General features: G+C 52.8%; 1 protein-coding gene across 4 annotated transcripts in view; it reads left to right on the plus strand.

Moving 5' to 3' along the window:
* The first annotated feature begins 21,196 nt into the window (after positions 1-21,196).
* Positions 21,197-25,531, plus strand: part of LOC107305519 (serine/threonine-protein kinase Nek6-like) — a 62,039-nt gene continuing 57,704 nt past the window's right edge. For 3 of the 4 annotated variants that reach the window (XR_005812418.1, XR_005812419.1, XR_005812416.1), the window contains exons 1-4: positions 21,325-22,054; positions 22,317-22,382; positions 22,486-22,532; positions 22,622-22,667. The gene's annotated coding sequence lies outside the window, so the exon portion shown is untranslated. Of the gene's footprint in view, positions 21,274-21,324; positions 22,055-22,316; positions 22,383-22,485; positions 22,533-22,621; positions 22,668-25,531 lie in introns of those variants that run through there. The other variant, XR_005812417.1, reaches the window with a different exon arrangement.

Below are 25,531 nucleotides of genomic sequence, written 5' to 3' on the forward strand. Positions count from 1 at the left end.
AGTGCCAGGATCCATTTACCCATCCTTCCTTTCAGGACTGGGGCTGATAGCATGTATTTTATCATGTCGGCTTTACACACGACCGTGCATTCGGCCGCCAGCAGGTAATGCCTTAGCTTGGTGCATGAAAAATACAAGCACAGGCATAGTCTCTCGACTTCTGGGTATCTGGTTTTGGCATCCAACAACTTTCTGCTCAAGTAATATACCACCCTTTCTCTGCCTTCTATCTCTTGGATCAGTACCGAGCCGATAGTTTTGTGATCGGCTGATAAATAATGTTTGAAGGGTACCCCTTTTTTGGGTGGCATAATAACTGGAGGGTTCTTCAAGTATTCTTTGATCTTGTCGAACGCCTTCTGGTGATGTCACGCCTAGAAATTTACACCAAATTTCTGAACCATAGCATGTATTAAATCTCGGTCCAGGAATCAGCCCGAGTACACACTATGACAAATTAATACACAGTTCCACGACTTAAAAACAAATAAAAACAATTATCTATCGAAATGCAGCGGAAAAAGAAAAACAAGACTAAACCATCTAATCTTCAGCTTCAGCTGGCGATGATGGCTCCACACCACAGGCATTCTTGACGGCGGACTAAACCTTACTTCAACCTTCGGAACAACCTTCTTCTGACACAGGCTCTGGCACTTGCTCTGGTGGGGGAAAATTACGCAAGGCTGAGTACAAACCACCGTACTCAACAAGTAACACCCAAGAGAGGGAGAATAATGAATGCAATAGGGTATCAAGGGATAGGCTAAGGTTAAATTGCACAAAGCTACAGTAATTTAGCAAAACAGTAGATAAAATAGACTGAAATAAAAGTAAAGTAATATTTAAAATAATCATCCACTGTCCAACGTTACCCCACGTTGTAACAGGCCCAAACCACTGTCGAACGTTACACCACGTAGCGACAGGGTCAACCTTCTGCCCAACGTTAAACCACGTTGCGACAGACCCAAACCACTGCCAACGTTACACCATATTGCGCAGGGTCAAACCAGTTCCAAGATTAATAAAATTATTAAAGGGGTTCAACTAATCCCAGTGAGTCTGTTAGTTCGCCCAATAACCGCGGGCACGGCTATTCGAATAGTTTTACTCTGCAGAGGTGTACGACTTTACCCACAAGACATGGCTCCCAAGCATGTTACCATGCCCCGACGTATCACCATGATACCTCAGTACGGAAACCATGATAAGACCTTTCACCTAACCCTCCCTAGACAATCGCACCACACTTCAGGTTTCACCCCCTCCTTTACACCAAGTCGGGCAGTCCCCTCTTGTGCCTTGGTAGATCCGGAAGCAGCAGAGGCTTTCGTTACACCACGATTGCCCGTCCATACTCCATCACGCCTACCCTTGCCTCGGTACGTCGAATAGGGACAAGCTAGATTACGAGTCTCACCGTTGCCCATTCTGGCTCGTGGTTAGTACGTGTAAGACCTTCAGGGTTTCCTGAGAACCGGTCCTTAATTGCCATGTGCACGACTCTCAAAACCATGCACCCATAGCCCACCATAAGCAATATTTTAGTTGTATTAATCCTCAACGGGATATTAACCATGATCAAAACCATTAAAGGTCTATCAAAGTGTAACAGTAATTAAATAAGAATTGGTGAGCTAGTTGAACTATAAGCATGGCTAAGCATTGCCTAACCCTAATTCTAGTCAAATTAACCCTGGGATGTCAATAATAATGAGTGGGAATCAACGGATATAAAGGTAAATGCCCAATAGATAAATAAAGTAAATACATTTGAATACAATGCATGTTTGAATGTAAAAGCGGGGGATTTTATAATCATAGAGTCAATATGATCAAGGAAGGGTGCCACTTGCCTTGCTTAGACCCACGAGGAACTTCGGCGACGACTTCGAGAACGAACGACGCTGCGACGGGGTCAAAACCTACGACAAACAAGACAAAACAAACAAAACAGGCCATAAAACTATTAAAACAGAGAAGGAAACTATTTTTAATGGATTCTTGGCATTTTTCTGGATTTAATGAAATTTGAATGGACCTAAACGGAGACTAGATGAATTACTTATGAATTTTAGAAGTTTAACTGTGTTTTTAAACTAAACAGAAAAACCTTATTGATTTATTGCGCAATTAATGGGGCTGCTGACGTCAGCGGAGGAGAGAGGGGCTGACGGGTGGGACCCGGGGAGGAGAGAGAGGAAGGGGGTGGCGGACGGCTGATGAGTGGGACCCACTCGTCAGTGGCCCAGAGCAGAGGAGGAGGGGGAGGCAATCCCGGCCGGAAGGGGGAAGACGGCGTAGGCGGCGGAGGGTGGCGACGGCGACGACCGGCGGCGCGAGGGCGACGACGTCGGTGGCATCGACCGGCGACCGGAGGGCGACGACTGCGTCGGCAGCCACCGGCGCGAGGCGACGGGCGGCGGCGCACGCTGTCGAGGGCGACGGCGACGGCGCGCGGGAGGGAGAGACGATGACGGACGCCGGCAGCGGAGGCTTGGCGACCGTGCGAGGACGGTGACAATGAGCGGAGATGCGACGGCTAGCGCCGGCAGCGCACGACACCTAGCGACGGCGCACGGGATCAGGTGGCGGCGGAGGACGTCGGCCGACGGCGAGCGGCGGGGCGCACTCGCGGTGGCACGAAGAAACAGAGGAAGGGAGGAGAGCGGGCTCACCGGGGTGGCGCGGCGACGACGGCCGATGCGACGAGATCGATCGGCGCCGGGCGACGGTGGCGCGGCGGCGCTACGGAATGGCGGCGCGAGGGAGAGGGGGATGGGATGCGGCGTTCGGCCGGGGAGGTGGCGACGACGCATCGCGGCGACGGCGGCGATGGCCGCGCAGGGAGGAAACGGAGGGGGATGCAGCGGGGTGGTGGGACAGCGGCGCGAGCGGGTGCGGCTAGAGGAGCTAGACGGGAGCACGAGGGAGGAGTGAGGTGGCGTCGGCCAAGCAACGACGCAGCTCGGCGGCTGAGCGGCGTACGCGACCGGAGCGGCGGCGCACGACGACGGCGCAACCGGAGCAGTGGCGCATGGCGTCGACGGCGAACGGCACGGCAACGACGGCGTGACGGCGACGACGTCGGGCGGCGACCCTGCGGCGGCGGTGCGTGGCTCCTGACGCTTGCCGACGGCACGGGGAGGTCGGCAGATGTCACACCCGGAGTTTCGTCCTAAGCCTAAATCGTAAGAAGAAATCCGTAAATAACAATTGGCTTAATTAACTCAGGAAAAATCCCTCTAAAAGAACCTAATCCAATCAAATCGAGGCTTGCAAATCGACTAACTGGATTTAAATTCAAATTGCAGAAGTATAAAATTTGGCCAAACAAATTAATTTAAAACTCGGCAAAAGTGGGGTTTTCCTTTTTCCCTCCTTTTTCCTTCCTTTTTCCCTTCCTTCTCAAATTGGGCCGAAGTCCAATTTTCCTCCCTCTTTCTTTTTTTTCCTTTCTTTTTCTTTTTCTTTTTCTTCCCGGGCCGGCCCAGCCGAGCCGGCCCACTCCCCCTCGGCCAGCCCAGCCGCGCCGGCCGCTCCCCTCCGCCCGCGCACGCCCCGCCTGGGCCGCCGCTCGGCCTAGCTCGCCCCGTCACCCGCGCCCGTGAGTCTGCGCCGCCTCCCTCCTCCCCTCGTGCCACTAACAGGTGGGCCCACCTGTCAGTGACCGTTTCGCCGCCTCCGCGCCAGCCCGCGCCCGCACCGCGCCGCGCCGGCCGAGTCCGACTCAGCGCCGCCGCCGCAACGGCCGCCGCCGAGACCGCGTCGTACCCGACTCGGTCTCCAACCTCCGTCCGCCCTAACCAGTGCCGCCACCCTATAATTCCCGAGCCGCCGCGCGCCGTCGCCCACTTTCCGCCATCGCTCGTGTCGCCGCCGCGTTGCCGCCTCTTGCCGCCGTCGCGCAATCTTGCCGCCAGTCGCCGGTCGTCGCCGCCCAGCCGCGTCCTCGTCTCCGCCTCGGTGTCGCCGACCTTTCCCGGGCTCTCATCATCGCCGGCAGACGCCTCGCGCCCGCCGCAGCTCCTCCGACCTCTCCGCCGCCGCGTCTCGCCCGTCGCCGTCACCCGGCGATCTCCGCCGCCGTTGCCGATCTCCCGCTCCCACCCGCGTCGCCACCTCCGCCTCGACCTCGCCGACACACCCGCACCCTCGCCGCCGCCGGTGAGCACCCGCATTTTCCTCAACTCTCTCTTCCCTTTCCGGCCGACCACCGCCGAGTCGCGCGCCGTCGCCGGACGAGTGCGAAACTCGCCCCTCCCGCCGGCCGCTACGGTCGTCATCGCCTTCGGGTCGCCATCATCTACCCGCCGTCGCTTGCGCCCGCGCGTGCCCGCGCTCGCCGCTTGCCAGTCGCCGTCGCCGCTGCTTTGCCGGGTTGCGCCCGTGCGTCGCCGCCTCGGCCGTCGTCGTCGTCGTCGTCGCCGTCGCGCCGTCGCCGGACGTCGGCCGTTGTCGTCGCGCCGTCGCCGTGCGCCGCCGCCGCCGTGACGCCCGCAGCTCCCGCCGGCCACCGCCGTCCGCCCGAGCCGCGCGCTGCGCCTCCCTTCCTCTCTATTCCCCTCTCGCTGACGAGTGGGCCCCACCCGTCAGTCGTCCCCGCGCCCGCCTCCTCTCTCTCCTCCCCGGGCCCGCGTGTCAGTCTCTCCCTCTCCCTCTCTCTCACCGACAGGTGGTCCCCACCTGTCAGCCGTCAGCTTCCTCTCTCCTCGCTGACGTCAGCAGCCCCATTAATTGCGCAATAATTGATTTAGGACTTTTCTGTTTAGCTAAAAAACCCAGAAAACTTCTAAAATTCATAAGTAATTCATCTACTCTCCATTTAGGTCCATTCAAATTTCATTAAATTCATAAAATTGTCAAGAATCCATTAAAAATAGTTTCTTTTGCTGTTTCAGTAGATTTTGTGCCTGTTTTATTTATTTTTGTGCTTTGTCGCTTAGATTCGGACCCCGCCGAAGAGCCGGTTTACTTCGAGATCGTCGCCGAAGTTCCCCAAGGGCCAGAGCAAGGCAAGTGACACTCATCCTTGAACATATTGAACCCATTATTGCAAATTCCCCGCTTATTTGTTTCAAATATGCATTGTTTTAATTAAAGTATTTACTTTATGTTATTTTCGGGTAAACCTTATTGTTATGCCGTTGTTTATCCAACTTTATTCATTGCTGGACCAGGGGTAACTTGATTAGAGTTAGGCTTAGGTTAATGCTTAGCCATGCTTAGATCAAATAGCTCATGAGATCACATATAAACATGCTTAGCCTCTGCTGCTTCCGGATCTACCAAGGCACAAGAGGGGACTGCCCGACATGGTGTAAAGGAGGGGGTGAAACCTGAAGTGTGGTACGATTAAATAGGGAGGGTTGTGTAACGGGTCCTATCACGGTCTCCTTTCCGGTATACCATGGTGGTATGTCGGCGCACGTTCAAGTGTAGTGGAGTCGTGTCTTGTGGGTACAGTAGTACACCTCTGATCAGAGTATAAACTATTCGAATAGCCGTGCCCACGGTTACGGGCGAGCTCCCAGCTTCACTGTGATTAGTGAACCTTAATAATTTGAGTAATTGGTTATCACTCGGGACTACTGCAACGTGGTGTAACGTTGAGTAGTGGTTGGGCCTGTTGCAACGTGGTGTAACGTTGAACAGTGTTGTGGTACTTTACAATTGTTTATTTATTTATGCTTTACTGTATTTAAATTACCTTCTTTCTTTTTAATCTCTGTTATTTGTTTAACTGCCGCTTTATTGCAACTAACCTTAGCCTGTCCTTGTTAATCCCTATGCATCATTTACTTTTTCCCCCTTGTCCGTGTTGCTTGTTGAGTACGGTGGTTTGTACTCAGCCTTGCTTAACTTTCCACCCCAGAGCAAGAAGTCGAGTCCGATGGAGGTGCCTCTCAGGAGTGAGCTGTTCCGCCGTCGAAGTGTTGCCTGTGGACTGGAGCCGTACCCGCTGGAGCTAGTCTACCTTTGTTTTCTTTCCGCTGCATTTCCGCTAGAATAAGTGTAATTTTCAGTTGTTTCTAAGAACGATGGTTATGTAATCAACATTGTCTTTTTGTGTACCCTGATGGGTCCTGGACAGGGATTTAATACACAATTAAGTTCAGAAATTCGTGTGAGGAATTTCTGGGCGTGACAGCAGAGGCGGCGAAGAGGAAAGAAAGAGGGAGAGAGGAGAGGAGAGCTCACCAGCGGCGATGGAAGGCGGCAGCACGTCGGCGAGGAGGAGGAACGGGCGATGCCGAACGGAGCGGGGCGACGACGTCGCGAGCACGGACGGCGACGTGCGGACGACGAAGTCGGGCACGATGGCGAAAAGGGCGAGGAGGCGGCGAGGAAGCTCGGGTGCATACCGGCAGTGACGAAAGCCGGCGGGAGGTCAGCGAGGCCGAGGCGGAGGTGGTGACGCGGGTAGGCGTCGATGTTCGACGGCCGACGAGGAGATCGGCGGCTGACGGCGACGGAGGGAAGCTTCGGGCGGAGAGGGGGAAGTGGCGGCGGGGCAGAGGCACGGGGATTTTATAGGGTGGCGGCGCCGGCTAGGGCGGGATGGCCGGTGGAGACCGAGTCGACGACGCGACGGGCTCGGCGGCGGCCGTTGCGGCAGCGGCGCGGCGTCCGGAGGAGTCGGGGCAGAGGCGGACTCGGCCGGCGCCCGGGTTCGGTCGCTGACAGGCGGGGCCCGCCTGTTAGTGGCGCAAGGGAGGAGGGAGGCGAGGCGGACTTCACCGCGGCACAGGCGCGGGAGTGGGCGAGCTGGGCCGACGGCCCAGGCGGAGGGGAGCGTGCGCGGGAGGCCGGTGCCCTGCTCGGCTGGGCCGGCCGAACGGGGAAAGTGAGTGGCTCGGCTGGGCCGGCCCGGGAAAGAGGAAAAAGAAAAAGAAAAAGGGAGAGTAGGAAAATTGGACTTCGACCCAATTTGAGAAGGAAGGGAAAAAGAAAGGAAAAGGGAGGGAAAAAGGAAAGCCCCACTTTTGCCGAATTTTAAATTAATTTGTTTGGCCAAATTTTATACTTCTGCAATTTGAGTTTAAATCCTGTTAATTGATTTGGAACCTCGATTTAATTAAATTAATTCCTTTTCGAGGGATTTTTCCTGAGTTAATTAGGCCAATTGTTATTTACGAATTTCATTTACATATTTAGGCTTGGGATAAAACTCCGGGCGTGACAGGTGACTCTCCCCCCACAAGAATTCTTGATCGACTTTTAATTCCAGCAAAGGAGAGAAGGATTCGATTCTTCCGGACAGATTTGATATGAATCTCCGGATGAAATTAATCTTGCCGATCAAAGATTGTAATTTCGTTTTGTCTTTCGGGGGTTGAGTGTCATTTATCTCTTGGAGACATACTTGGGTTATCTCGATTCCTTTCTTGTGTACCATGAACCCCAGGAATTCTCCTGCCGAGACGGCAAAGGTACACTTGGTAGGATTCATCATCAGTCCGTATTGCCTTGTTCTTTCTAGTACGCGCCGAAGGTTGCTTAGGTGTTCTTCCACTGTTCCGGATTTGACCACGACATCGTCTATGTAGATTTCTACCAGGGAACCGATCAGATCATGGAAGATGTAGTTCATGGCTCTCTGTTAGGTTGCTCCAACGCTTTTAAGTCCGAACGTCATAATGACCCATTCGAACAAGCCGATTGCCTCCGGGCATCTGAAAGCCGTTTTGTGGATGTCTTCTTCCGCCATAAATATCTGGTTGTAGCCAGCTTTGCCATCCATGAAACTTATCATCTTATGCGCTGAGGCTGCATCTACCAGCTGATCAGCTACTGGCATTGGGTATTCATCTTTGGGGGTTGCCTTGTTCAGATCTCTGAAATCTACGCAGACCCGTAGTTTGCCATTCTTCTTGAGTACCGGGACTATGTTGGATACCTACTCTGCATACCGACAAGGCCGGATGAACTTGGCATCGTATAGCCTAGTAATCTCTGCCTTGATCGGCTCATACATGTCGGGTTTAAACCTTCTCGGTGGTTGTTTGAAGGGCCGACAACCTGGTTTGATCGGCAGTCGATGTTCGACGATCGATCGGCTTAGACCTGGCATCTCATCTCATGATACTCCCATGCAAAACAATCCACGTAGTCTTTCAATAATTTTATTAATGCTTCCCAGAATTCCGGGGTCAAGTTTGCACTTATATATGTCGGCCTTGGCCTGTCTTCAGGTCCTATGTCAATCTCTTCTAACTTATCGGCCGACATAAATCCCTGACCTAGCTTTCCATCTAAGTCGTTGTCACGCCCAGAAATTCCTCACATGAATTTCTGAACTTAATTGTGTATTAAAATCCTTGTACAGGACCAGCCAGGGTACACAAAAAGACAATGTTGATTACATAACCATCGTTCTTAGAAACAACTAAAAATAACACTTATTCTAACGACTCCAGTCCACAGGCAAAGCTTCGACGGCAGACCAGTGTCACACCCGGAGTTTCGTCCCAAGCCTAAAATCGTAAAAAGAAATCCGTAATTAACAATTGGCTTAATTAACTCAGGAAGAATCCCTCTAAAAGGAGCTAATTCAATTAAATCGAGGCTCGCAAATCGCCTAACTGGATTTAAATTTAAATTGCAGAAGTATAAAATTTGGCCAAACAAATTAATTTAAAACTCGGCAAAAGTGGGGTTTTTCTTTTTCCCTCCTTTTTCCTTTCTTTTTCCCTTCCTTCTCAAATTGGGCCCAAGTCCAATTTTCCTCCCTCTTTCTTTTTCCTTTTCTTTTTCTTTTTCTTTTCCTTCCCGGGCCGGCCCAGCCGAGCCGGCCCACTCCCCCTCGGCCGACCCAGCCGCGCCGGCCGTTTTCCTCCGCCCGCGCGCGCCCCGCCTGGGCCGCGGCTCCGGCCCAGCTCCCGTGCCGCGCCCGCGCCGCGAGTCCGCGCCGCCTCCCTCCCCTCTCGCGCCACTGACAGGTGGGGCCCACCTGTCAGTGACCGTTTCCCGCGCCGCGCCGGCCGAGTCCGACCTCTCCGCGCCGCCGCCGCAACCACCGCCGCCGCAACCGCCGCCGCCGAGACCGCGTCGTCCCCGACTCGGTCTCCAACTTCCGCCCGCCCTAGCCGGTGCCGCCACCCTTTAAATCCCGAGCTGCCGCGCGCCGTCGCTCACTTTCCGCCGTTCGCTCGAGTCGCCGCCGCGCTGTCGCCGTTCGCCGCCGCCGCGCAATCTCGCCACCAGTCGCCGGTCCTCGCCGCCTAGCCGCGTCATCACCTCCGCCTCGGTGTTGCCAACCTTTCCCGGGCCCTCGTCGTCGCCGGTGGACGCGTCGCAGCTCCTCCGACCTCGCCGCCGCGTCCGGCCCCGTCGCCGTCACCCGTCGATCTCCGCCGCCGTTGCCGATCTCCCGCTCCCACCCGCGTCGCCACCTCCGCCTCGACCTCGCCGACCCGCCCGCGTTCTTGCCGCCGCCGGTGAGCACCCGCACCCTCCTCCCCTCTGTCTCCCCCTTTCCGGCCGACCGCCGCCAAGTCGCGCGCCGTCGCCAGACGAGTGCGAAGCTCGTCCTCGCCGCCGGCCGCTGCGGTCGACGTCGCCTTCGCGTCGCCGTCGTCTAGCCGCCGTCGCTTGCGCCCGCGCGTGTCCGCGCTCGCCGCTCGCCGGCCGTCGCCGTGCCAGCCGTCGCCGCTGCTCTGCCGGGTTGCGCCGCGTGCATCGCCGCCTCGGCCGTCGTCGCCATCGCACCGTCGCCGCTCGCCGGTCGTCGCCGTCGCGCCGCCGTCGCCGTGCGCCGCCGCCGCCGCGTCGCCCGCCGCTCCCGCCGAAGTCCCCCAAGGGCCAGAGCAAGGCAAGTGACACTCATCCTTGAACATATTGAACCCATTGTTGCAAATTCCCTACTTTATTTATTTCAAATATGCATTGTTTTAATCAAAGTATTTACGTTATTTTTGGGTAAACCTTATTGTTATGCCGTTGTTTATCCAACTTTATTCATTGATGGACCAGGGGTAACTTGATTAGAGTTAGGCCTAGGTTAATGCTTAGCCGTGCTTAGAACAAATAGCTCATGGGATCACATTTAATCATGCTTAGTTCTGAATAGCTGAGATATTGATTCATTACCCGGTTCAGGTTAATGTCAACTAAAATATTGATAATGGTGGGCTGTGGGTGCATGGTTTTGAGAGTCTCACCCATGGCAACTAAGGACCGGTTCACGGGAAACCCTGGAAGTAATTAAGTGCTAACCACATGCCAAAATGGGTAAGGTGGGATTTGAAGCATGACTTCGAACTATTTGACGTACCCAGGCAAGGGTAGGCGTGATGGAGTATGGACGGGCAATCGTGGTGTAACGAAAGCCTCTGCTGCTTCCGGATCTACCAAGGCACAAGAGGGGACTGCCCGACTTGGTGTAAAGGAGGGGGTGAAACCTGAAGTGTGGTACGATTAAATAGGGAGGGTTGTGTAACGGGTCCTATCACGGTCTCCTTTCCGGTATACCATGGTGGTATGTCGGCGCACGTTCAAGTGTAGTGGAGTCGTGTCTTGTGGGTACAGTAGTACACCTCTGATCAGAGTATAAACTATTCGAATAGCCGTGCCCACGGTTACGGGCGAGCTCCCAGCTTCACTGTGATTAGTGAACCTTAATAATTTGAGTAATCGGTTATCACTCGGGACTACTGCAATGTGGTGTAACGTTGAGTAGTGGTTGGGCCTGTTGCAACGTGGTGTAACGTTGGACAGTGTTGTGGTATTTTGCAATTGTTATTTACTTATGCTTTACAGTATTTAATTACCTTTATTCTTTTAAGCTCTATTATTTGTTCAACTGCTGCTTTATCGCAACTAACCCTAGCCTGTCCTTGTTAATCCCTATGCATCATTTATTTCCCCCTTGTCCGTGTTACTTGTTGAGTACGGTGGTTTGTACTCAGCCTTGCTTAACTTTCCCCCCCAGAGCTAGAAGTCGAGTCCGATGGAGGTGCCTCTCAGGAGTGAGCTATTCCGCCGTCGAAGCGTTGCCTGTGGACTGGAGCCGTACCCGCTGGAGCTAGTCTACCTTTGTTTTCTTTCCGCTGCATTTCCGCTAGAATAAGTGTAATTTTCAGTTGTTTTTAAGAACGATGGTTATGTAATCAACATTGTCTTTTTGTGTACCCTGGCTGGTCCTGGATAGGGAATTAATACACAATTAAGTTCAGAAATTCGTGTGAGGAATTTCTGGGCGTGACAACCAGCTCACTCCTGAGAGTCATCTCCATCGGACTCAACTTCTAGCTCTAGAGGGGGAAATTGGGCAAGGCTGAGTACAAACCACCGTACTCAACAAGTATCACGGAAAAGAGGGTAATAAATGCTGCATGAGAACTATCAAGGACAGGCTTAGGGTTAGTTGCAATAAAGCAGCACTTAAATAAATAACAGAGAATAAACCGAATAAAGGTAATTCAATACATTAAAGGATAAGTAAATAACAGTTGTAAAATACCACAACGCTGCCAACGTTACATCACGTTGCAACAGGCCCGACCACTACTCAAAGTTACACCACGTTGCAGTAGTCCCAAGATAAAATCAGTTTACTCAGGTCATTAAAGGTTCACTAATCACAGTGAAGCTGGGAGTTCGCCCGTAACTGTGGGCACGGCTATTCGAATAGGTTATACTCTGATCAGAGGTGTACTACTGTAGCTACAAGACACGACTCCACTACACTTAAACGTGCGCCGACATACCACCATGGTATACAGGAAAGGAGACCGTGATAGGACCCATCACATAACCCTCCCTATTTAATCGCACCGCACTTCAGGTTTCACCCCCTCCTTTACACCAAGTCGGGCAGTCCCCTCTTGTGCCTTGGTAGATCCGGAAGCAGCAGAGGTTTTCGTTACACCACGATTGCCCGTCCATACTCCATCACGCCTACCTTTGCCTTGGTACGTCAAATAGTTCGAAGCCATGCTTCAAATCCCACCTTACCCATTCGGCATGTGGTTAGCACTAACTTACTTCCAGGGTTTCCTGTGAACCGGTCCTTAATTGCCATGGGTGTGACTCTCAAAACCATGCACCCACAGCCCACCATTATCAATATTTTAGTTGACATTAGCCCGAATCGGGTAATGAATCATTATTACAGCTATTCAGAGCTAATCATGATTAAATGTGATCCCATGAGCTATTTGTTCTAAGCACGGTTAAGCATTAACCTAGGCCTAACTCTAATCAAGTTACCCTTGGTCTAGCACCAATAAAGTTAGATAATCAACGGCATAATAATAAGGATTACCCGAAAAATAAATACAGTAAATACATTAATTAAAACAATGCATATTTGAATAAACAAAGCGGGGAATTTGCAATAATGGGTTCAATATGATCAAAGATGAGTGCCACTTGCCTTGCTCTGGCCCCTGGGGTACTTCGGCGACGATCTCAAAGTAAATCGGCTCTTCGGTGGGGTCCGAATCTAAGCGACAAAGCACAAAAATAAATAAAACAGGTACAAACTCTACTGAAACAGTAAAAGAAAGTATTTTTAATGGATTCTTGACAATTTTATGAATTTAATGAAATTTGAAAGGACCTAAACGGAGACTAGATGAATTACTTATGAATTTTAGAAGTTTTCTGGGTTTTTTTTAACTAAATAGAAAAGTCCTAAATCAATTATTGCGCAATTAATGGGGCTGCTGACGTCAGCGAGGAGAGAGGAGGCGCACCGACAGGTGGGGGCCACCTGTCGGCGGGAGATAGGGTGAGGCTGGCAAGCGGGCCCAGGGGAGGAGAGAGTGGGAGAGAGGGGCGAGCGGCTTGCCAGGTGGGCCACGGGGCGAGGGAGAGAGGGTCAGGCCGATGGGTGGGGCCCATCGGTCAGAGAGGAGAGCAGGGGAGTGGGGAGCGTGTGCTCGGCCGACGGTGGCAACTGGCGGCGGTGACAGCGGCGGCGCACGGTGCGGCGGCACGGCAACCACGCGGCGATGACGAGGCGAAGGCGATGGCGCTGGGGCGGTGCGTCGGCGGCAGCGAACGGCGCGCGCATGCGACGGCGACACGCGCATCGGCGGCGGCGACCAAAGAGGGGAAAGGGGAAGGAAGGAGGAAGGGAGATGCTCACCGACGAAGGCGAAGGCAAGGGGAAGCACGGCGAGGACGAGGCGAAGGTGATGACGCGGTCCCGCGGGAACGACTGACAACGAGGCGTGGACGGCGGCGCGTTGGCGACGATGTCAAGCGCAGCGGCGAAGAGGGCGAGGAGGTGACGAGGGCGCTCGGGTGTCCTCCGGCGGCGACGGGGGCGGCGGAAGGTCGACGAGACGGCGGGACACGGGGTGACAGCCGATGGGGAGGGTGGCGAGGCGCAAGCGGCGAGATCGACTGCGGCGGCGAAGTGATGCGGCACGGCGGCGGCTCGGGTTGGACGGGGAAAGCGGCGGCAACGCTCGGGAGAGGGGGATTTATAGGGGAAGGTGGCGCGATTACGGCGGCGAGGTAGTTGGAGACCGAGTCGGCGACGAGGCGGACTCGGCGGCGGCCGTTGCGGCGGCGCGGCGAAGGCGGGGCGGAGGCGGACTCGGGCGTGGCCGGCGCAGCGGGGTGCGGTCGCTGACAAGCGGGCACCGCTGTTAGTGGCGCGAGAAAGAAGGGAGGATGGACTCCGCGGGCGGGCGCAGCGTGCAGGCGAGCTGGGCCGAGGCGGCGGCCCAGGAGGGAGGGAGGGAGGGAGGAGGCGCGCGCGGGAGAGCTACCGGCTCGACTGGGCTGGCCTGGCCTGGAGGGGTTGAGGGATGGGCCGGCTTGGCTGGGCCGGCCCGGGAAGGAAGAGGGGAAAAAGAAAAAGGAAAAAGAAAAAGAGAGAGAGGAGGAAAAGTGGACTTCGGACCAATTTGAGGAAGGGAAAAAGAAAGGAAAAAGAAGGGAAAAAGGGAAACCCCACTTTTGCCGAATTTTAAATTAATTTGTTTGGCCAAATTTTATACTTCTTCAATTTGAGTTTAAATCCAGTTAATCGATTTGTGAACCTCGATTTAATTAAATTAAGTTCTTTTAGAGGGATTTTTCCTGAGTTAATTAAGCCAATTATTATTTACGGATTTCTTTTACGAATTTAGGCTTGGGACAAAACTCCGGGTGTGACAATCGTCAACTGCTCTAGTTAGGGTGTTCACTGGGACTCCTGATCGCGTATCGGCTGGATCCCAGTGTCCGATACGCTCAGGAATTCCCCCGACCAGGGTTTTCCGGAGATGCATTCATAGCCTTTGGCTTCCCATGTGGGAAGGTCTGTTGTGGCTATGTTCACCGATCAGTCAGCTGTGATCCTTTCCACCTGATCTCCATGCCATTGTATCAGACTTTGGTGCATGGTAGAGGGAATGCAGCAGTTGGCGTGGATCCAATCCCGGCTGAGCAGCAGACTGTAAGATCCTTTTCTGTCGATGACGAAGAACTAGTCGGCAGGGTTTTGCTTCCGACTGTAAGTTCTACGTTAAGGAACCCCTTGAAGAGTTGTCCCCGAAGTCTTTGAGCGTCATGTTAGTTTTGATAAGATCTTTAGGGGTCTTGCCTAGCTTTCTATAGGTAGACTACGACATTAGATTCACCGCCGCGCCGCCATCGACTAGCATATTTGCCATTGGCTTTCATCGACATGCCCTTGGATATAGAGCGGCCGAAGGTGACGATGGTCCTTCTCTGCCGACTTCTCGAAGACAGCTGGTTGCGAGGGCAGTACGAGCTGGGCTGTTACCTCTTATACTTCTTCATCAGACCAATCAGCCCTGAATTCTGCTGGTAGAATAACAACCATGTTTATGTTGACCGATGGTTTGTGAACCTCCGACTTGATATGCCACTCTTTGCGTGTCTTTTTGGGTGCTGGCGGTTGTTCTTCATCTTGTTGTTGTTGCTGCAACTCGCATTGATGGAGCCGCTGTAGCCTCCTCTTTTGGTTCTTGGTGAATAGGCCGCTAGGGCACCATTGGTCAGGCTTCATCGATGGCGTATGCTCTTCGTAGTATTGTCCGATCTCCTCTTCATCGTAGTCCTCATAGTCCCGCTCCCGAGGACCCAACCTGTCGTGTACTGTTACATGGCCCCGTGTCGACCGTGGTGGGGTTCTTGATCTCCGGTGACGTGGCAGTCGGCTGGTGCAATCTCGTTCCTCCGGTTTGCATTCAGGGCAGTCTCCCTTGGATGGCAGTTGTATCCTCTCCTCCCAGCAGTACTGGAAGAACAGGCAGTCCCAATGATCATCATATCGGGACAGCCCGTCGTGCCTTTGGCTACTCTCAAAGCGTCAGTGGTACCTATTCATCATCGAGGTGGAAGTAATGTTATTCGCACCTGGACGCCTCCTTCAACTGCTGCTTGACCCATAGCCGATTTTGGTATAGACCATATTAACGGGAAACGGATGTCCGTCAATCTTCATCGGCTTCCTGGTTTCTTCAAACTTGATGCGGCCTTGTTCAACCGCCACTTGGATTTGATGCCGGAAGATCTGGCAATCGTTCGTGTGGTGGGATACAGAATTATGCCACTTTCAATATTTTTTTCTTTTTCAGTTCTTCAACTGATGGTATGACATGCCCTGCTAGCAGCTAGATGTGCTTCTCTTGTAGCAGGAGGTCAAAGATTTTTTCAGCCTTGTTGACATCGAAGTCAAACTTCTCTGTCTATTTTGCTCCCTTGTCCCAAGGACAATTCACCGGCTTTTTGTTTCTGGTCCACTCTGCCAGTCCTATGTCAGATTCTTCGACGTCGGAGTCCGACGACTCTTCAGCCAGGTAGGAGATGCGGCGTTGGAATTTGTCCTTCCTAGCCTCCAGATATCGGACCTCATGGACCGACACCTTCTGCACGAGATGGGCTAAACTCTTGAATTCTTGTGCCGAGAATTTCTTCCTGATTTGGCCGAGCAAGCCCTGGAACGCTAGCTCGGCGAGCTGTTGATCGTTTAAGTTTAGTCGATAGCATCGGCTTCTCACGATGCGGAACCTCTGGACGTAATCATGGACCGATTCGTCTATCTTTTGTTTGACTGTGGTGAGATCGGTCAACGCCATCTCTTGCACTCCCACGAAGTACTTGTGGAACTGCTTTTCGAGATCAGCCTAGCTCCTGACCGAATTCGGTGGTAGGGATGAGAACCAGGTGAAGGCCGATCCGGACAATGAGAGCGGGAAGAAGCGCACTTTTAGCGCATCTTCAGTCGATGCTTCGCCACACTGGGCTAGGAATCGGCTAACGTGCTCAATAGTTGATGTGCCGTCTTGTCCTGAGAATTTAGAGAAGTCCGGTACCCTGTACCGGTGCGGCAACGGCACCCTCTCAAACCACTCTAGGTATGGGCACCGATACATTGTTGTTTGTTCCTTCGGCCTTAGGCCGAAGCACTCTTGCATGATCTCTGCTATGTGGTCTGTCCAATCCTCATTCTTGAACTGCCCCTGGGCACTGGGTCAGGTTGACGGTATTGGTTCCCGTAAATCGGCTCTGGCCGATGTGGCCATGCTGGAGGTGGTTGGTACTATTGGGTATCCTGGTAATATGGATCGGCGTGTCGAGCGTTCCTTGGCGGAATCCTCTCCTGGTAAGGTTGCCTTGGTCTCTCTGGAATCTCCTCCACGTGCACGCGGGGATGTTGTGTTATCGGCTTTTAATCCCTTGGATCTCTTTCATCCCTGTACTGCCGATACTTAGGCCTTTCCCCATCTGGGAAGTATTGTTACACACGGAGTTTTGTCCCAACCCTAAATTCATAAAAGAAATCCGTAAATAATAATTGGCTTAATTAACTCAGGAAAAATCCCTCTAAAAGAACTTAATTTAATTAAATTGAGGTTCGCAAATCGATTAACTGGATTTAAACTCAAATTGAAGAAGTATAAAATTTGGCCAAACAAATTAATTTAAAATTCGGCAAAAGTGGGGTTTCCCTTTTTTCCTTCTTTTTCCTTTCTTTTTCCCTTCCTCCTCAAATTGGGCCGAAGTCCAATTTTCCTCGTCTCTCTTTTTCTTTTTCCTTTTTCTTTTTCCCCTCTTCCTTCCCGGGCCGGCCCAGCCGAGCCGGCCCATCCCTCCACCCCTCTAGGCCGGCCCAGCCGAGCCGGCAGCTCTCCCGCGCGCGCCTCCTCCCTCCCTCCCGGGCCGCCGCCTCGGCCCAGCTCGCCTGCTTGCCTGCGTGCCGCGCCCGCCCACGGAGTCCATCCTCCCTCCTTCCTCGCGCCACTGACAGCCGGGGCCCGCCTGTTAGCGACCGCACCCCACTGCGCCGGCCGCGCCTGAGTCCGCCTTCGCCCCGCCTTCGCCGCGCCGCCGCAACCGCCGCTGCAACCGCCGCCGCCGAGTCCGCCTCGTCGCCGACTTGGTCTCCAACTACCTCGCCGCCCTAACCGCGCCACCTTCCCCTATAAATCCCCTCTCCCGAGCGCCGCCGCCGCTTTTCCCCGTCCGACCTGAGCCGCCGCCGTGCCGCATCACTCACCGCCGCAGTCGATCTCGCCGCTTGCGCCTCGCCACCCTCGCCGTCGGCTGTCACCCCGTGTCCTGCCGTCTCGCCGACCTTCCGCTGCCCCCGTCGCCGCCGGAGGACACCCGAGCGCCCTCGTCACCTCCTCGCCCTCTTCGCCGCCGTGCTTGACGTCGTCGCCAACGCGCTGCCGTCCGCGCCTCGTTTCCGGTCGTTCCCACGGGACCGCGTCATCACCTTCGCCTCGTCCTCTGATCAGAATATAACCTATTCGAATAGCCGTGCCCACGGTTACGGGCGAACTCCCAGCTTCACTGTGATTAGTGAACCTTTAATGACCTGAGTAAACTGGTTTTCACTTGGGACTACTGCAACGTGGTGTAACGTTGAGTAGTGGTTGGGCCTGTTGCAACGTGGTGTAACGTTGGATAGTGTTGTGATATTTTACAACTGTTATTTACTTATCCTTTAATGTATTTAATTACCTTTATTCGGTTTATTTTCTGTTATTTATTTAAGTGCTGCTTTATTGCAACTAACCCTAAGCCTGTCCTTGATAGTCCTTACGCATGATTTATTACCCTCTTTTCCGTGTTACTTGTTGAGTACGGTGGTTTGTACTCAGCCTTGCCCAATTTTCCCCTCCAGAGCTAGAAGTTAAGTCCGATGGAGGTGACTCCCAGGAGTGAGCTGGTCTGCCGTCGAAGCTTTGCCTGTGGACTGGAGCCGTACCCGCTGGAGCTAGTCTACTTTTCTTTCCGCTGCATTTTCGTTAGAATAAGTGTTATTTTCAGTTGTTTCTAAGAGCGATGGTTATGTAATCAACATTGTCTTTTTGTGTACCCTGGCTGGTCTTGGACAGGGATTTTAATACACAATTAAGTTCAAAAATTCGTGTGAGGAATTTCTGGGCGTGACAAGTATCTAGGCCCCCTCTAGTGTGATTCCCCATCAGGAGCCCCATCGGCGGTCACACACGTAGGCCTAAAAATCAATCTTAGACCATTCAAGTGCAGGACCTAATTCTTAGAAATACTGGGCGTGCCAGTTAGTTTGATCCTGTAACTGATAAGATATAACATAGAAAACGGTTAACCATGAAATCGCTATCGGCCGAGCAGCCGGTACCGTTCCAGGACCCTAGGTGATAGAGTATAGGATCGGTTTTATAGGAATTTCATGATCACAATTATAAACATGTCCGATCGGCTAAATCAGAGGTAGGATAAACACTAAATAAGCTAATCAGCCAATTAATCTTAAAGGATCGGGCCTAACCAAGACAGTCTTCAGATTAATCTGCCGATCGAACTACTCCAGCACTTACCGCACGCGAAATCATTAGCCGACATTAGACTAAACATGGAATAATACGTAAACTGGAATACTACACTAATTACTAGCATAAAACAATAAACATCAATAATACGTGCCCAATCCAGATCTAGAAGATTGAATCTAACCGACACAGTACAGATCTAAATATAACCACGCATGATGTCAGATGAATATTATAGCATGCAAATAATGAGATAGCAAAGCAACATAATCCACCGACTAATTCATTAATCTCAGCCGATCAAACATACTCCTATGGATACATCGCACCAAACATACATAGATCAGACCTAACCGAGACAGTATATAATCTAGTACGATATGACCACAGGAATGTGAAGATCGATGAAGCTAATAAACTAATCAATAGACTACTTGAAATAATGTCGGCTAGAACTCCAGCAATAAACCCTTGCAAACCCTCCAATCCAATCTGATAACATGAACTTAGCAAACTCAAATGATCGGACCGAATTGAGACAGAATCAGATCAACCAGGCTCGTACGAACAGATTGGACAGATGAACTCAGGAGAACTTGATCGAGAACTACCATTACCTTAAGCTAAAACAGATTAAAATAATAGGAGAACCCAGCCTGCCGATCAACCAGGCAAAAGATCAGACTTAACCGAGACAGTTCTGTCTTAATTGATTGACGGGTTTCGACGAACAAGAACTTACATTGCGAAGCTGACAAACCCCACGCCGAAAGCTTAAGCAAGTCGAAGATTTGAGGTGATGCGCCAAGTTGAATTGATCTCAAGATAATTTACAAGGACCCCGGGCACCTATATTTATAGCCCCCGAGAAATAACTAACCGGATAAGAATCTGCTACTACCTGACTTTACATTGCTCGAACTCTAATTAAATAACAGAATCCTAAACAAACTTCGAGATAAATCCTAATTAATCTACACGGACTCACAGTTAAACACCGAACATATCTCCAAGATTTAGGCCCAATCGGACTCTCACTCCTGTCCGACCCGGATTCTATCGGCTGCAACCACACGGCACCCAGTTTTCCTGTCCCCAGCCGATTCGAGCCTTCCTATCCAATTCGGTCTTCAACCGCGTTTCAATCCATAACGACTATTTGCCAAAATCTGGCGTTAACAACAGGTCAATATGTTCTGCTAGGAGCCGTTTTTGACACGTGGACCGAAAAGGAGTTCTTGGGTTCCAACAGAGTATTCATGAACCTACGATCACACATTTAATGGGCTAAAATACGGGAATATGATGTTGATCCAATATGGTCTTAGTTTGGATAGGGATCCCAGTAGGACTTCTACGGGCCTTGTAGGCCTGGTTTTAGATATTTTATATACATGGGCGAGGAGGCTGGTTCATCATGTTCAAAATCCCTAGTCATCCTCCTCCCGAGCCAAACCCTAGCCGCACGCGGACACTAGCACATTCACGCATGGCGTTTCTTCCCTGTTCGTGTGGATACCATAAGAGGCACCGCTAGATTGCAGTGTTGATTGACAATGTTGCGTCCTGAGGTGCATGTACATCGAGTAGAGAATATTAGACTACAATGATCAACTACTTCAATTACATCGATGCACGTCGTATGAGAATGATTCATACTTGTATGGCATGGTAGAAAATTTTATTTTATGTTATTGTAGCCTACCCGTATCCCTACAACAACCTCTCTGTACGTGGAAGACACGACGCTTGATGCTGCTGAGTGCATCCTGCCATAGGCCACGATGAAGTCTCAACGCTCGTGTCCTCAACATGCTTGCCCTATATGAATGGTCCTTGCTGACAACATGAGTATAGCACAGCCGTTTTCTCTGATGTGAGATGTAGAAGAAAGGGTATGGTTGAAGATGAATGCATTTTTGGAAAATTTAAATACTTAAAGGGTGGCAGATTGGGAGGGCACTGGGGGTGTCCACGTCGGATGATTTCCTCTTCCTGGAACAGTTCGCTGTTACCACTGTGCTCTCACGCCGCTTTGTTCTCTTGTTGCTTTCTGTCCGGTTTGTGCGTCGCCGTCTACGCTGTGCTGCTTGCTCCCGTCACGCTGGGTCCCGCCGCAGCGCGTGGGGCGCGCTTCCTGGCCCCTCATGCCACGTTCACCGCTGGCCCTCTCTGCCCCTCTTTTTTTTTGTCTTTCTATCTCTTGACACCGCTCCCTGCCGGGTGGGGCCCTGTGGGTTTCTTCAGTCGTCGTGCCTTCCTACCGGCGCCTCGCGCTTTCTTTTTCTCTCCGTCGCGGGGGAGGCGCTGCCATCAGTTGTCGTGCGATCTGTTCGGTGGGTCCAGCTACCCTCTGTTGTCTTGTCAGCAATTACTGCCTTGCCTTTCTTCTCCGTCGCTCAGCTCGCTCTGCTCGTTTTCTTCCTTTTTTTCTCGCTCGCCTCGCCTCGCTCAGCTTCTTGCTTCCGTTCGTTTCTTTTGCACATCTCTTTCTTGCTGCCGTCATGGCATTGGCCGGGTGATGCTCTTGTGTGCTGAGGTTTGTGCGGTCCGGTTCGCTTCCGTTCCTCCTTTGCTTTTGCGGGTTATTTCTCTGGCCTCTAATGTGTTTGTTCTTTCCTGCAGGTTCATTGGTTGCGACGGTCCCGCGGCTCCACACCGCATCGTCGTCTCTCTTGTGCTCTGGTCCGTTCTGGGTGCTCACTTCGTTCCCTGCTCTTTCTGTCCCCTCTCAAGATGGCGGAGATGGACGTCTGGGCGGCTAGCCTGCTGCTGCTCCCCTTTCCCTCCCCGTCGATCGCTCCCCGCCACCCGCCGCTCCCCAGGTTCCTCTTCCTCGGCGCCTTCGTCCCGCCCTGCCCACCCGCGTTGCGCCTCCTCCTGTCCCCCTCCATGCGGCCGACGGTGGTGTCGTACCCCGATGGAGCGACGCAGATGTAGACAACTAACGCCGGCCGCTCCTGGGGCGGTGGACACGTCCGTTGCATGCGTCGGACGTAGGGGGCGGTCGGCGACAGTTGGGTCCGGCAGGCAGCAGCTGCCAGCAGAGGCCGGGGTGGCGGAGGCAGCTGCTGCGCGCGGAGGCCGGCTGGCTACCGGCCGGATGCGGGCAGTGCGGGCAGCGGAGGTCGGGGTGGTCTTCACCGGACCTCGTGTCAATATGAGTCGGCCGTCGGGGCCCTGCCCGCCTGCGCTGCGCCTCCTCCGTCCCGCTCCTCACGGCTGACGCTGGTGTCTGTTTAATATTTTTAGTATTCTTACTACTATATGTCACATACTCCAAGCAGAACGACAAGTTCCAGTGCACGGCCTACTCGGAGGTAAAACCTGTAGCTGACCCAACCCTTTGTTCATTCATTTCCCGGCTTGAGCTGCAGCATGTTGTTGCACCATGAGCTGTTGGTGTTGAACTTGCTTGCAAAATCACTTTGTGGTTTACAAAAAAAATTGTTTGACTAAATGGATTGAAAAATTAGTCCCTTTTGATGCTTTTTCTTGGCTGCATCGTACCTGATTGAATGCTTGGGAGGAGAGGACAGATGGTTTGGTAATGGATTTTGATGCTTTTTCTTGGCTGCACAGATGTCTCTGATGGCGAGCCTCAGCAACCCGTACATCGTCGACTACAAGGACGGTTGGGTTGATGAGGTAAAAAAATCTCAACTTGAATTCTGTTCTGGGAATAATTTGGCATTCCTTTAGATGAAAGGTTTTTAAGTTATTTTTCCCTCTCTCTCTTTGATGGTTGCAGGGGACCTCTGCCTGCATTGTGACAAGTTACTGTGGAGGAGGTGGCATGTAAGACCTCTGCCCCCACATTTTCACACTTTAACTGTTCCTAAAATTTTACCATTCAATTTTCCAAGTTACTGACACCAAAATCACAGGGCTAAGAGGATCAAGAAGGCAAGGGGTGTCCTTTTCTCTGAAGAGGTAAGAACATAAGTCGCCGTGTTAGAATTAATGATTTCTTGATTTCTTCCAAAACCCTAGAGAGGTGGGGTAAATACATAATTAGTATGGGCCTCATGGGCCTCTACATGGGCCACACCAACACCCCCCGCAGTCTGAACTTACCGGCGCAACGGAGTTCAAGACTAGACAAGAAAGAAAGAACACACAAGAACACACCCCACCCACAGTCACAACTAGCCATTGGCGACGTTGAGACTGGAGCGAAACTCCGAGAAGGTCGACAAGGGGAGACCCATGGTGAAGATGTCAGTCAACTGGGAGGTAGTCGAGACATGGAGAACTCGAACGTGGCCGACAGCAACTCAGTCGTGGACAAAGTGCAAGTCGATCTCCACATCCTTCATCCGCCTAATGCTGAACTGGGTTGGTGGAGAGGTAAATAGCGTTGACGTTGTCGCAGTAGACGAGAGTGCTCTTGGCGAGCGGACTATGGAGCTCCGCCAAGAGCTGTTGGAGCCATGAAGCCTCAGCCACACCGTTTGCAATGGCCCGGTACTCCGCCTCAGCATTGGAGCGGGAAACAACGGGCTGACGCTTGGACGACTTTGACGACTAAGAGACAAGGTTGCCGCCGAGGAAAACGGTGTAGCCGGAGGTGGAGCGGCGAGTGTCCGGACAGCTAGCACAGTCAACGTCGGTGTAGACAATGAGCTTAGTGGAACTGGACCGGTGAAGGGCCAGGACATAGTCAACGGTGCCACGAACATAGCGTAGAAGCTGCTTTAGAGCAGCGAGGTAGGACTAGCGGGGATCATGCATATGGAGGCAGATCTGCTGGATGGCGTATGTGATGTCTGGCCTAGTGAAAGTGAGGTACTGCAAGGCACTAGCAAGGCTCCGGTAGGCAGTCGGGTCAGAGACAAGATCGCCTAAGTCTGTAGAAAGCTTGGCCTAAGTGTCGACAGGAGCGGAACACGGCTTGCAATCAGTCATCTCGGCCCGCTCTAGAATGTCAAGAGCATACTATCTACGGTGAAAGAAGAGGCCAGAAGGGCAAGGCTCAACAGTGACCTAGGAAGTGGTGGAGCACACCAAAATCCTTCATAGCAAACTCCTGCTGCAAGGACTAGATGATGCGTTAAAGCAAGGGCTGACCAGACACCGCAAGGATGATGTCATCAACATACAGCAGCAGATAGGCAGTGTCAAGGCCACGATGGTAGGCAAATAGGGAGGTATCCGACTTGCACTCGGTGAACCCCATGGAGACCAAGAACGTGGCAAACCTGTACCAAGCCCGCGGAGCCTGCTCCGGTCCATAGAGGGACTTGTTGAGGCGGCAGACCATGTCAGGACGACTGGAATCCACAAACCCCTCTGGCTGGCTGCAGTAAACTGTCTCAGACAAGGTGCCATGGAGGAACGCGTTCTTGACATCTAGCTAATGCACGGGCCAGGAGCGAGAGAACCGCGCGCACTGTGGCAGGCTTCACGATCGGGTTGAAAGTCTCATCATAATCCACACCAGGCTACTGAGTAAAGCCCCAGAGAACCAAACGAGCCTTGTAGCGGTCCAAGGAGCCATCAAGATGGCCCCGAGTGATTGGGCCGAACCGTCTGGGCCATGGGTCCGGACCGTTCGAACCGGACCTCATGGTCAGGCAGAGGGCTGGGGCCGGACCGTCCAGCCCCTGTGTCCGGACCGGCCGACAGGACCTCACGGCCAGCTAGAGGGTCAGGGTCGGACCGTCTGGCCCCTAGGTTCGGACCGGCCAGCTGCGGAGGCGGTGGTGCCGGCACCAGGGCCGGTGCCGACCTACACCGGTAGACGAGTACCGGTGGGCCAGGAGAGGACGTCGGGGTCGCGCGTGGCATAGCTGTGACCACCGGAAGTGGAGTTCCTACAGGAGAAGGGTACACAGAGACAGGTGGCTGGACCACCGGGTCAGGAGGAAACACGGACTCTAGGGTGGGATCAGGAGAGGGAGTAGTTGAGGTGGAGTAGGGTAAATCTGACTCATCAAACACAACATGCCGGGAGAGATGGACTCGACGAGAGGTGAGGTCGAAGTAGCGGTACTTGTGGTCAGGGGAGTAGCCAAGGAACACGCACCGAGTCGAACGAGATTCCAACTTATGAGGAGTGGTGGCAGAGGTGTTAGGGTAGCAGACGCACCCGAAGACACGGAGGTGATCGTACTGGGGAGGAGTTCCGAAAAGGGCATGGTGTGGGGTGGGAGCTAGGGAGGTAGTGGAGGGGAGTCGGTTGAGAAGGTAGGTGGCAGTATGGAGTCACTTGGCCTAGAAGCGAGCAGGAAGGGAGGCCTGGAGAAGGAGGGTGCGCACCACATCATTCATGGTGCGGATCATCCGCTCAGCCTTGCTGTTCTGCGGGGAGGTGTACGGACAAGACATGCGCATATGAACACCACGGGAGAGGAAGAAGGCACGAGAGGCACTATTGTCGAACCCGCGAACATTGTCAGATTGGACGGCTTTGATGGTGAGGCCGAACTGAGTGGTGACCCAGGCGAAGAAGTGGAGGAGCGTGGAGAACGTGTCAGACTTAGCGCGCAATGGAAAAGTCCAAGAGTAGTGGGATAAATCATCAACAATCACCAGATAATATTTAAAGCTAGAAAGACCGATGACAGGAGAGGTCCACAGATCATAGTGAATAAGATCAAAGGCATGACTCGCATGCAAAGAAGAAGAAGGAAAATGAAGTCTAACATGACGGCCTAACTGACAAGCATGACAAAAATGCCCATCAGTTTCCCTAGTACAAGTAAGATCTGCACTACGACTGAGTCGGGCCAAAACGTCGCGACTGGGATGACCAAGTTGGCGGTGCCAAGTAGTATAAGAAGCGGTAGTGGCAA

This window comes from Oryza brachyantha, chromosome 9, assembly GCF_000231095.2.
Source record: "Oryza brachyantha chromosome 9, ObraRS2, whole genome shotgun sequence".
Lineage (NCBI taxonomy): Eukaryota > Viridiplantae > Streptophyta > Magnoliopsida > Poales > Poaceae > Oryza > Oryza brachyantha.